At 49.2% G+C, this 13,202-nt stretch overlaps 1 long non-coding RNA gene across 1 annotated transcript; it reads left to right on the top strand.

Annotated features, from left to right (window-relative positions):
• The first annotated feature begins 632 nt into the window (after positions 1 to 632).
• Positions 633 to 1,631, top strand: LOC141047603 (uncharacterized). Its single transcript, XR_012219849.1, has 2 exons — positions 633 to 813; positions 972 to 1,631. It is a non-coding gene; the product is annotated as an uncharacterized lncRNA (long non-coding RNA).
• Positions 1,632 to 13,202: the final 11,571 nt, after the last annotated feature.

Raw genomic sequence — 13,202 nt, 5'->3', positions numbered from 1 at the left:
TGAGGTACCCCAACAGCGAGAGGAAGAGGAGATGAAGTGGAGCCAGAAAACAGAACACTGAAGGAGCGGTCAGAAAGATAGGAGGAGAACAGGAAAGAGCAGTGTCCTTAATGCCTAGTGACTGGAGCCTAGAGAGTAGGAGAGGATGGTCAACAGTGTCGAAAGCTGCAGAAAGGTCGAGAAGAATGAGCAGAGAGTGGTCACCATTACGTTTTGCTGTCAGAAGGTCATTGGTCACTTTGATGAGTGCAGTTTCTGTCGAATGTAGGGGGCGGAAACCGGACTGTGAAGGGTCTAGGAGGGAGAGAGTGGAGAGGTATCGGGTAAGGCGTGAGTATATCAGGCGCTCCAAGAGTTTAGAGATGAAGGGGAGATTGGAGACTGGTCTGTAGTTGTTTGTGCAGGATGGGTCGAGGGTGGGTTTCTTTAGTAATGGAGTAATGATAGAGTGTTGGCTTTATTGGCTTGTTGCGTCTAATAGCAGCCGCCAATGGCTCTATCGCAATAGCGAACAGGAGCGGTGACAATGGACAGCCTTGCCTCGTTCCTCTATGCAGCTGTATTCCCGCGGACATTACCACATTAATCGTAACCCTCCGTCAGGCGCAATAGATCTGACAGGCACACAGTAATTAGTTTCACTTCTCTCTCCTTGCCCACTTATCAGAAAACCCCACCCCTCCTAGTTATCTCCTGACTCTAGAGGCTCTGTGAAACCTGATATCACAGTGACTCAGCAGACCTTCTAGTGAGCAGATATCAACACTTTGGCTTCTCAGGCACATTGCGCCTGATTTCAACACAAATTGAAAGGTTAGTATTTTCTTTTTTTATTCATCACGATTGTGTATTTAGCTTGTTTTATGAAGGATTAATGCTAAGTTAGTGTACATAAGTACTGTTTTCTTAGACAAAAGGAGGGTGGCTTCTAAGGCACATTGCGCCCTAATAGTCTTTCTCTCTTGCTTCAGATTTTCTGCTGCAATGGCCAGAAAACAGTATGATTCATCTAAACCCCTTCATTTAGAAGAAATGAAGATTTTTTTGTTAGAAGATGATGAGGAAGAACCAGCAGTAACTGAGGATTTAGAGGAATCTAGTGACATTTCATCTGAAGATGAGGTAGCAGAATGTAACACTGATTCTGGAACAGAGCAGGATGGTGATGACACTGATACAGAGGAAACAGACACAGATCTAGCTTATTATTTGGGAAAAGATAAAAATACAAAGGACGTCCCAAGGACGTTCCAGAACAAACACCGACTCTACCACCTTCTAAAAGACGCAGTTGTACTACCTGCTTATTTGTATCTGGTTTCAGAAGGTTTTCTAAATATGACTGCAAAATATGTAAAGAATCAATCTGCCTTTCCCATGCAACTTTCGTCTGCCAGCCTTGCTTTTCTAAGTGTACCTGTGCTGCTTCTGCTGCAATTGAAACCACTGAAGATGAGTAGAAAATAATTAAGTAACATCTAAGTGCAATATCCTTTAAGTTTTTTCCATAATTTTATATTTAAGCAATAGTTAAGTAAAGATAACTGGAGCCTATTTGGCGGTACTACCGAAAAGTGGTACTTTTAGTTTTAATAAGTTTATGGTTAATAAATGTTTTTTTTTGCATCTGATTTGGTGTAATCTCTTTTAATACATTCCTATGAAGGTCACTGACTACTTCTATAGTCCTGAAATTGAAATATGTAGCTACTATAGATGGTTTTCTGACCTGTGCTTGTCAGGCACATTGCGCATGAACTGAGGAGAATCTATATTGCGCCTGACGGAGGGCTGTGGGTTGAGTATACAATAGCTGAATCCACGCTGTAAATTGAGGACCACAGCCCATACTATGCAGCACTCTCCACAGGTATGACCATTCTACAGAGTCAAAGGCTTTATGGGCATCAAGTGAGGCTATCACCCTCCCACCTGGGTTATCAACTGGCAACTGCAGATTGAGATATAGTCTCCGTATATTGGCTGCTGTTGTTCTGTTGGGCATAAACCCCGATTGATCCGTATGGATCAATGTATCAACAACACCAGTTAGTCGGTTCGCCAGCACTTTAGCTAGTATTTTCACATCAGCTGTCAGCAAGGATATTGGCCTGTATGACTCTGGAATTCCTGGATTCTTACCGTCCTTAGGAATCACCACTATCACCGCCTCCCGCATAGACGCAGGCAAAATCCCTTCTTTCATAGCCTCCTCAAACACTATTAATAGCTTGGGTAGCAGAATTTCTTCTAGGTGTTTGTATATTTCCGCAGGAAGACCGTCTGCTCCCGGGGCCCTCTCATTAGTCATGCCATACAGAGCCATCTCCAACTCCTCTACTGTGATAGGAGACTCCAACTTATCCCTATCTTCCATAGATAGTGTTGGAAGCAGTCCCGCTCCCAGAAATGCCTCCGCCCCCCCTTCCCCTCCCATTCTAATCGATGAATAGAGGTTCTGGTAAAAATCTGCGAAGACCTCCAGAATTTCGGGCGTCTCAGTAACCCTTGTCCCCTTTGCAGTATCCATACTATGTATAAATGAGCTGCCTCTCTGGGCTGCAGCTATAATCGACAATAGATGACCAACTTTTTCCCCTTCTTCATAGAATCTAATCTTCTGAAAAGCCTGCTTCTTAGTTGCTTTATCTAGTAGTAACTTATTGACCCTTTCATGTGCCTGCCTAAGTGTCAGTTGAGTGTCGGGTGTAGCGTGCTGTGCCATTTCTATTTCCGCCCTAGTTAGGGCTTCCAGACTATCCACCTCATCTCGCTTAGTTTGTGTCTTTCTCCAACATATATCCCTGTATAGAATTCCCCGGAGATATGCCTTCATGGCGTCCCATACCACCAGAGGATGAGCACTATCATCATTATGGACAAAGAATTCCCCAATCTCCCGCATGATGCCCTGCATATTTATATGTTGTATCCAGGCCGGATGTAACTTCCACTCTCCCCTTATCCCCCCTCTCAAACGCTCCCGTTTAATGGACACAAGGATGGGAATGTGGTCCGAGATCACTTTCGGTAAGTATTGCACATCCCTCACCACTGCATTCATCAACTCATTAGCTAATGCCATGTCGATGCGGGATAGGGTATTATAAGAAGCTGAATAGCAGGAGAAGCACTGTTTCCCGTCATTTCTTACCCTACAAATGTCCATCAAACCCATTTCCCGAACTAAATTGCCAAATGGGGTTATAGTGTCACTCAATACTCCCAACGGCCTCCTATTCCTGTCCCAATAAGAGTCTATTACATTATTATAGTCACCCACTACCAAAAGAGGCATTACTCCCCCTCTTCCTGAGAATTCCCAAGTCTCCCTCAGCTTAGTACTCGAGTAGGGGGGTGGAATATAAATAGCGGCAATGCACATAAGGTGGCCAAATAATTTACATTTGATGACTACACACTGCCCATCCAGGTCAATATGCACCTCTATTTCCTCATATTGTATTGAAGTATGAATTAGCACAGATACCCCCTTTGCTTAGCTAGAAAAAGTAGAGTGATAGGCCCTCTGTATCCATCGCCTATTCAAGAGTCTCGTTGTGTCCGGTAAAAGATGAGTCTCCAGGAGGCATACCACCGATGGGCCCTGGTCTTGTATATATTTGAATATAGCTGCCCTCTTAGTTTTGTCAGATAAACCCTTAACATTCCAACTTAGTACCTTAATTTCCCCCCCTCCATAGTGTTGATAACTGGAATTATTAATCGGTGTAGTTTTCCCCCTTGCTGTCTGAACCCATCCCTCCTCCCTCACCCTCCCCTTCACCCATCCCCCCTCCTCTTCTCCCCCTTCCTAGTGCATATACTCTCAAAGAGAGCTGGGTAATCTGGTCCCTGGCCCCCTCCCCTCCCACTATGCTTCTACATTCATCTAATTGCATACGTAGAGCAACTATCTTCCCAGCTCCCTTCCCAGTCCTGTTGTGTAGGATAGAAGATCCCATTGTATAACATCATCAATAATATTATAAAACATATATACAATTCAAATTTTGGAAACTATAACAATAAACACCCCCGCTGTGCCCAACATTGGGCAACCACCAAATCTCAATCATCTCGCCCCGCCAAAGCCTAAATCTCAACCATATGCCAGTGGATCTAAAGAAGATCATATTCAGGAGAGCAAGAGGCGTATAATAAGAGGGCCAAAGAACCGATGGCAAAAAAAAAAAAAAAAAAACAGGCAGGAAAACCAGGAATAAGGCCGAAGCCTGCCAAAAATCAGTTCTTCGACAGGAAAAAAACGGTTAAGAATTCCTTGCGAGACACTGAAAGATGTAATATGTCCTCAGCTGACCATCTCAGGCATAGTCCTCTTGACTAATCAATCAATTCCAGCTCATGTCTTCCCCTGGAGTTTATGTGCATTAATGTAAATCCATTGGTTAGCTTCTATCGGATCGATGAAAAATTGCACTTTATCAAGCGCCACCACCCTTAGTTTAGCCGGGAAAATCATGGAGTACTGCACTCCCAGCTCTCTAAGACGCTTCTTTACTCCTCCAAATTGCATACGCTGTTTTTGGACTGCAATAGAAAAGTCTGGGTAGATAGCTACTTTTTCACCATTCATGGCAAGATCCCTCATCTCTCTCTCCCTCCTTAGAATTATGTCTCTATCCTTATAATGGAGAAGCTTAGCAAGCATAGTGCGTGGCCCCCTACCCGGTGGTTGTGGCTGCATGGGAACTCTGTGTGCACGCTCCACAGCAAAAAACCTGGTCAGAGTATCTGTGCCAAATTTCTCCCTGAGCCACTCTTCCATAAATTCTGTGGGGTTTCTCCCTTCTGATTTTTCCGGGAGGCCAACAATCCTTATATTATTACGTCTAGAGCGATTCTCTAGATCATCATTTTTGCCCACTATTTCAGAGATTTGCTGAGCGAATCTTTTTTCTGCTTTCTGGAGTTTAGTGATGTGGTCCTCTGCTTGTCCCACTCTCTTTTCTACCTCTTCTGTTGTGGTATCAGCTTTTTTCATCTTTTTTTTAAACCAGCCACTTCAGATTGAATTCCCAGAACATGCTGTGTCAGCGTGGTTAAGGCATTCTTACAGAAGGAGACCGCAGCAAATATGTCCTTCAGTGTGGGATTCTCATGATCCTCCCCTGCCTCCTGGGTCTCACCTGCCCCCACCACAGCTCCTCCATTTTGCGGCTGCTCCTCTTCCTCCCCCATCTCTCCGAGGGAATCCTCTGAATCATTCTCCTCCTCCTCCTCCCCTTGTTTGCCTCCAGATCGCAGGGAATCCTCCTCAGTTCTAGCAAACTTCTTCAGCTTAGCTGCAGCCTCCATACATGTCTGACATTCAGTGTTGGCTCTCTCCGCCTCCTTCCTGGCCTCAGCTCCATCTTGTGAGCTGAGTACATCTCCCCTTCCTGCATCTTTCTGTCTCCTGCGGGTCATGGCTCCTCACCAGGGCTTCAGAATGCAGCTGCAGGTAGTCTCCCCCCTTATCTATCTGATCGTCTGGCTGAGGATATCAGTGGTGTCAGCGGGGCTGCGAATTACTCCAGGCACCAGAGGGAGAAACAGACCCTGCTTCCTTTCACATTGCCTGCCAGGCCACGCCCCCCCCACGAGTTTTGTTTCTACCAAACAGTTCTACCTTGGATTCATCAGACCATACAACCTTCTCCCAATACTCATCTGGGTAATGCAAATGCGCTCTAGCAAACTTCAGATGGGTCCGGACATGTACTGCCTTAAGCAGGGTCTAGCACTGCAGGATCTGAGTTCCTGGCGGCGTAATGTGTCTATTACACCCCAGACTCTCACCTGGCGACCGCCTCCTCCCGGCGCCCTCCCAGTCCGCTCTCACGCCGTTCCTCGTCTGGCTTTGCAGGGTCACGGCGCGTCAGAGGTCCGCGCATGCGCGCTCGCTCTTCCCCGGCTGCCAGGCATCCTGGGAGCTCGTGACCCGGTGGCTCCGCCCCATCATGGCGGCGCCCACCGGGTATTTCTGCTCGGCGTCTTGGCAGGTAAGACTCCTGTTTATCTCTGTGGCGCTAAGCATTCTTTGCGCAACGTCACCCCCGACTCTCAGGTCCCTGTGCACCCTCTGTGCTGCGGTCAGCTTTATGCCTTGTTTCTTGCCTGGCTTCCCGGTCCTGTGTCTCCCTGCTCTCGCTCCCTCCTCTCGTCCTACCTCCCTCTCCTGTTCCTCTGCTAGCCATCCTGTATTACTACCGTGCCTGTTTCCTCGCCTGTACCGCTGCCTCTGTAGTTAGCTGTGTATTTTGCCTCTTCCATCTTATCTTAGTCTCCTTGTGTCCCCCTTCTATTTCAGCTATTGGTCTTTGCTCGTCCTGATCCATCCCGGACCCCTCAGCCTGTCTCCTCCTGCCTCGGGTCCATACCCTCTCTCGTATGCTCTCCTGCACTCTGATCTTCTCTCCTGTAAACACCCCGGGTCGTCCCTTTGGTTCCGGCTGTCGTGGTTCCATCTCCCTTGGGCTTGCCCCTAACACTCCCTGTATAGGGGGTGGTCATCACCTGGTCCGCTCGCCCTTGGGGACTCTGGAGCCATGACCCAGAGGGTCCACTCTCTGGTTCCTACCAAGAACCCTAACAGAACAAACAGACTAGCTCTTTCTGAGCCGCAGCGGCTCCAGTGGGGTCCATGGCCTATTTGCAGGAGAATCAAACCCGTATCATGGCTTTCATGAAGTCTATGGACTCCTGTCTCTCCGCGCTCCAGGCCTCCGATCCAGGGAACGCCTCCCAATTGGCTGGACTGCAGCAAGAGCTGGTTCAGCAGAGAGATACCCAGATCCATATCCTCAGCTATATGGCCTCTGTAGACGACCACTTACTCTCCCTGCAGTCGGCCGCCGCATCCCCCGCCCTAGCTTTGGCTCCTCACCCACCTCCCCGCCTAGCTAAGCCACCTCGTTACAACGGGGACCCCAAGCTGTGTCAGGGTTTCCTGAACCAGTGCCGCCTCCACTTTGAACTCCTGCCTCACCAGTATCCCACTGAGCGGGCCAAGGTGGCTTTTATTGTCTCCCACCTTGAGGGAGACGCTTTGGCATGGGTTAACCCTCTGGGAGCATGACGATCCTGTGGTCTCCCAGCTAAGTACCTTTTTTGAGACATTTCGTCGAGTGTTCGATGAGCCGGGTCGCCTGGCCTCTACCACGGAATCTTTAACCTTCCCCAGGGATCCCAAACTGTGGGTCAGCACGCCATCCGATTTCGTACCCTGTCCCGATTTGGGATGGAACAACGAAGCGTTGGTAGGGGCCTTCTGGCGAGGACTCGTGGGTCGAATTAAGGATGAGTTGGCTGGTCGCGACACCCCCACTGCCTTAGAAGATCTGATTTCGCTGGCCACACGTATCGATCTTCGATTCCAAGAACGTGCTCGTGAGAGGAAACTTTCCCGTTCTTCCCCAGGTATCCGTGGACCACCCTGTCCTCGGTCCGGGACATCCGCTTCAGCTTCAATGCCAGAACCCATGCAAGTGGACCGGCTCAGACTATCTGGACAACGCTGTGATGAGAGGCGCACCCAGGGTCTCTGTTTCTACTGTGGCAGTGCCTCATTTGATCCGTGCCTGCCCGGAACGCCCGTAAAACTCCTCTGCCTAGGTCAGGTAAGAGAGGCCTCCCTAGGTATATCTGATACATCTCTACCCCTCACTCTGTCCGTCCTGTTGCACATTGGTGGTAAACATTTTTCTTTGGCAGCCTATGTGGATTCCGGCGCAGCAGGAAATTTTATTAGGCTCGAGGAGGTCCTTAAATTTTCGGTCCCGGTTAAAACTTTAGAGACTCCACGGATCCTCGCTTCCATGGATGGCAAACCCCTTCAAGAGGCCATTACCCTAGTCACCCATGAGGTAGAACTCCAGGTAGGGGCCTTGCACAATCGCCTTTTATGTCTTAGCGGGCATCTCTCATCCTATTCTTCTTGGCCTTCCCTGGTTACGGGCACACGAGCCTACCTTAGACTGGCATAAGGGCAATATTTTGCGCTGGGGGAGTCCTGTGGAGCGAGGTGTCTGCTGCCGGTGCGTCCCATGGGTGGTCCCCGTTCCATTTCCCCTGGGTTGCCCATCGCTTACAGTTCTTTTTCGGACATCTTTAACAAGAAGGAAGCCGAGAACTTCCCGCCGCACCGACCCTACGATTGCCCCATCGATCTCGTCCCTGGAGCCATCCCTCCGAGGCGTAGGATTTACCTGCTCTCGCCGGCAGAGACGCAAGCCATGTTGGAGTACGTTCAAGAGAATTTGGCTAAGGGTTTCATATGAAAGTCTTCCTCTCCTGCAGGCGCAGGTTTCTTTTTTGTCAAGGATGGCTCGCTCTGTCCGTGCATCGACTACAGAGGTTTAAACAGCATTAAAATAAAGAACAAGTACCCGTTACCCCTCATCCCCGAACTCTTTGATCGCCTGAGAAGAGCACAAATATTTACCAAACTTGATCTTCGAGGAGCCTATAACTTGGTCCGAATTCGCGCTGGGGATGAGTGGAAGACCGCGTTCAACACTCGTGACGGTCACTATGAGTACCTTGTTATGCCTTTTGGCCTCTGTAATGCACCAGCAGTATTTCAGGAGCTCTTCAACGATATTTTTCGGTATCTCCTCTACTCTTGTGTCGTGGTTTATCTAGACGACATCCTTGTCTTTTCTCCGGATCTCTCTACCCATCGGCTAGATGTACGGCAAGTTTTACAACGTCTAAGAGAGAAACACCTTTTTGCCAAGTTGGAGAAATGCATCTTCGAGCTACCGTCCATGCTTTTTCTAGGTTACATCGTCTCGAAGTCTGGTCTGAAGATGGATCCCGAGAAAGTGTCCGCTGTCCTTAACTGGCCTCGTCCCCTTGGACTCAAAGCCATTCAACGCTTCCTCGGCTTTGCCAATTATTATAGGCAATTCATCCCTCATTTCTCCACCTTAACCAAGCCTATCTCTGCTCTCGTACGCAAAGGGGCAAATCCCAACCTCTGGTCCCCTGAGGCAGAGGATGCCTTCCAAACTCTGAAGAAGGAATTATCTACAGCGCCTGTTCTCCACCATCCGGATGCCGATAGGCCCTTCATTCTCAAGGTCGACGCATCATCTGTTGGAGCAGTTCTTCTGCAAAGAACCTCCACTGGTCGGGCTGTCACATGTGGATTCTTCTCTAAAGCCTCTTCTCCTCCCGAACGCAATTATTCCATCGGGGACAAGGAACTACTTGCAATAAAACTGGCTTTAGAGGAGTGGCGTTAACTTCTCGAAGGAGCCGTCCATCCCTTCACCATATTTACCGACCACAAGAATTTGGCCTACGTTCTGTCTGCTCAAAGGCTCAACCCTCGGCAAGCCAGATGGTCCTTATTCTTTGGACGCTTTGACTTCGAGCTCCACTTTCGGCCGGGTAATAAGAATACTAAAGCAGATGCTCTATCGAGGTCGTTTCTTCCTGCCGATGAAGAGGAGAGTCCTGCCCACATCATCGATCCAGCCAAGATCATCACCTTAGCTCCTCTAAGTCTGGTCAATCCACCACCTGGCAAGACCTTTGTTTTGGACCATGACAGAGTAAGGGTTCTGCGTTGGGGACACTCCTAAAGTCGCCGAGCATGCCGGAGCCAAGAAGACTCTATCCCTCATCTCCCACCATTATTGGTGGCCCTCGCTCCGCCAGGACATCTTAGAGTTCACCGCTTCTTGCTCCTCCTGCGCCCGAAACAAGGTCCCAAGACAATTGCCCTCTGGTCTCTTGCATCCGTTGCCTGTACCTTCGGTCCCTTGGAGCCATATCGCCATGGATTTTATCACGAATCTACCTCCGTCTTCCAACTGTACCGTCATTTTGGTGGTGGTGGATCGTTTTTCCAAAATGGCCCACTTTATCCCTCTGTCTGGTCTGCCTTCTGCTCCAGAGTTGGCAAAGATCTTCTTGCACCATATTTTCCGACTTCATGGTTTTCCCCGGCACATCGTGTCAGATCGCGTTGTTCAGTTCACCTCTCGTTTCTGGAGAGCCCTCTGCGGCTTAATGAAGGTAACCCTGGATCTCTCCTCTGCCCACCACCCGCAATCCAACGGCCAAGTGGAGCGAGTCAATCAAGTGTTAACCTCCTATCTTTGGCATTTTTCTAACGCACACCAGAGCAATTGGGTCTCGCTGCTTCCGTGGGCTGAATTCGCCTACAACAACCACCCCAACGAATCCTCTTCCAAGTCTCCCTTTTCTGTGGTTTTTGGGCAACATCCGGGCATTCCTCTTCCCGTTTCCCCCGCCTCGGGCGTGCTGGCGACAGACTCCTTGTCCTCAGAATTCTCTAAAATTTGGGAGGAGACAAAAGGGGCCCTTGAGAGAGCTAGCGATCGGATGAAGAGGTATGCAGACAAGAAACGCCTTGACACCCCTCCTTATCATCCGGGCGACAGGGTCTGGCTATCCTCGCGCTTCATCCGACTTTTCCCTCTTATAAGTTGGGCCCGCGTTATATTGGTCCCTTTGCGGTTTTGAGTCGCATCAATGACGTGGCCTATAAATTAAAACTACCTGCCTCTCTGCGGATTCCCAATACCTTCCACGTCTCGCTCCTCAAACCTACGGTGTTTATTCGCTTTCACCCAGCTTCGTCCCACTCTCCTCAGCCTAGCACCGCTGAAGACATCTTTGATGTCAAGGACATCTTGGCGAAGAAGACAGTCCGGGGGTAGGACCTTTTTTCTTATTGATTGGAAAGGGTTTTTTCCTGAAGAGAGGGCATGGGAGCCCCGGGAGAACATCAATGCCCCTCACATCATGAGGTTTCTGTCCCGCCTTAAGAAGGAGGGGAGTAAGAGAGGGGGTACTGTTACACCCCCAGACTCTCACCTGGTGACCGCCTCCTCCCGGCGCCCTCCCAGTCCGCTCTCACGCCGTTCCTTGTCTGGCTTTGCAGGGTCACGGCGCGTCAGAGGTCCGCGCATGCGCGCTCGCTCTTCCCCGGCCGCCAGGCATCCTGGGAGCTCGTGATCCAGTGGCTCTGCCCCATCATGGCGGCGCCCACTGGGTATTTCTACTTGGCGTCTTGGCAGGAAAGACGCCTGTTTGTCTATCTCTGTGGCGCTAAGCATTCTTTGCGCAGCATCACCCCCGACTCTCAGGTCCCTGTGCACCCTCTGTGCTGCGGTCAGCTTTCTGCCTTGTTTCTCGCCTGGCTTCCCCGTCCTGTGTCTCCCTGCTCTCGCTCCCTCCTCTGTCCTCTCGTCCTACCTCCCTCTCCTGTTCCTCCGCTAGCCATCCTGTATTACTACCGTGCCTGTTTCCTCGCCTGTACCGCTGCCTCTGTAGTTATCTGTGTATTTTGCCTCTTCCATCTTTTCTTGTGTTCTGCCAGTACCCCTTGGTCCATTGTCTCCTTGTGTCGCCCTTCTATTTCAGCTATTGGTCTTTGCTCGTCCTGATCCATCCCAGACCCCTCAGCGTGTCTCCTCCTGCCTCGGGTCCATACCCTCTCTCATATGCTCTCCTGCACTCTGATCTTCTCTCCTGTAAACACCCCGGGTCGTCCCTTTGGTTCCGGCTGTCGTGGTTCCATCTCCCTTGGGCTTGCCCCTAACACTCCCTTTATAGGGGGTGGTCATCACCTGGTCCGCTCACCCTTGGGGGCTCTGGAGCCACGACCCAGAGGGTCCACTCTCGGGTTCCTACCAAGAACCCTAACAGTGTCACTGATGGTATCCTTTGTTACGGTGGTTCCAGCTCTATGCAGGTCATTCACTAGGTGTCCCCCCCGTGTGGTTCTGGGATTTGTTTCTCACCGTCCTTGTGATGATTTTGACCCCAAGGGGTGAGATCTTTTGTGGAGCCCCAGATCGAGGGATATTATCAGTGGTCTTGTATGTCTTCCATTTTCTTATTATTGCTCCCACAGTTGATTTCACCGCACCAAGATGTTTGCCTATTGCAGATTCAGTCTTCCCAGCATGGTGCAGGGCTACAATTTTGTTTCTGGTGTCCAACAGGTGCCATTACTGCAGGCAATGAGTGTAGGACAGTGGAGCCTCTTAAAGAAGAAGTTACAGGTCTGTGAGAGCCAGAAATCTTGCATGTTTTTAGGTGACCAAATACCGTATTTTTCACTTTATAAGACGCAACTAGATTTTAGAGGAGGAATATAAGAAAATATTTTGAGCCAAATAGTGTGCAAAAAACTTTAATTAAATAACAAAATATTTTAATATAGTAGACTCAACAGCAGCATTGTAGGTAACGTAAGAACAGTCCCATGTACCGTAAGTAACAGCAGGAACCGTGTTCTGGCTAACAAGTGAGGAGAAACTTTATTCTTCAGGCACCACAATCTTCTAATCAGGGAATCCCAGGAATTCCTCATCACTGCCAAATAGTGTGTAAAAACTTTTAATACCGGTAAATAACAAAATATTATTTTAACATAGTAGACTCAACAGCAGCATTGAGTATGAGGGAAAAACAAACGACCAGAAAATCTCACAAGACATAAAATAATGCAAAATATAATTTATTGATAAATTAACACACAGGATATGTGGAAACACAGTGAGGTGGGAGATCCAAAACTGCTTGTACATGCAGAAAAGACCATGGGACACACATACACAGGAGGGAGGGGGTAAGTATAAATCACATATAGTGCCTTACTGCAAATAGATTCAATTATGCTTGCTCAAAGCAAAATTACACATCCCCCAAAAAGGCCTCATAAAGTGCACACTACCAGACATATATCAATGAAAAGTGTCAGCATTCAATGATGAAGATATAAGAGCTAAATTCATACCTGGTAAGGATAAGAGGCGTGCCGCCCAGTGTGTGTCCCACCCAACGCGCGTTTCGGTGTGAAATGCCTTTCTCAAGGGGTGATAGGAAGGAGGAAGTGAGGGGATTAAAACCGCAGTGTCCACCAATCACAGACGCAAGAGCCACTCGTGACTAGTACAACCAATCAGGTAGTGGCTATTCAGTTGTAGTCACCGGTTAGCATCAGAGTATAATTGTGCCTCAGTATATCCACGTCATGTCCGGACCGCCTCCTGTGACGCACGCATCACCGCGGCAACTGGAGACGCCGGGCGGCGTCGGCGTCAGCCATCTGGTGACGTCACAGTGGGTGTGACTACCACCAGACCAGCAAGGACGCCGAGAGCCACCGGGCGTCACAGAAGCCGCAGAGCGCGTGCGTACCAGCGGTCGTCGTG

Source organism: Dendrobates tinctorius, unplaced genomic scaffold (genome assembly GCF_039654945.1).
Source record: "Dendrobates tinctorius isolate UK_male_01 unplaced genomic scaffold, ASM3965494v1 ptg000128l, whole genome shotgun sequence".
Taxonomy (NCBI): domain Eukaryota; kingdom Metazoa; phylum Chordata; class Amphibia; order Anura; family Dendrobatidae; genus Dendrobates; species Dendrobates tinctorius.
This window is presented reverse-complemented; position numbering and strand designations above follow the sequence as displayed.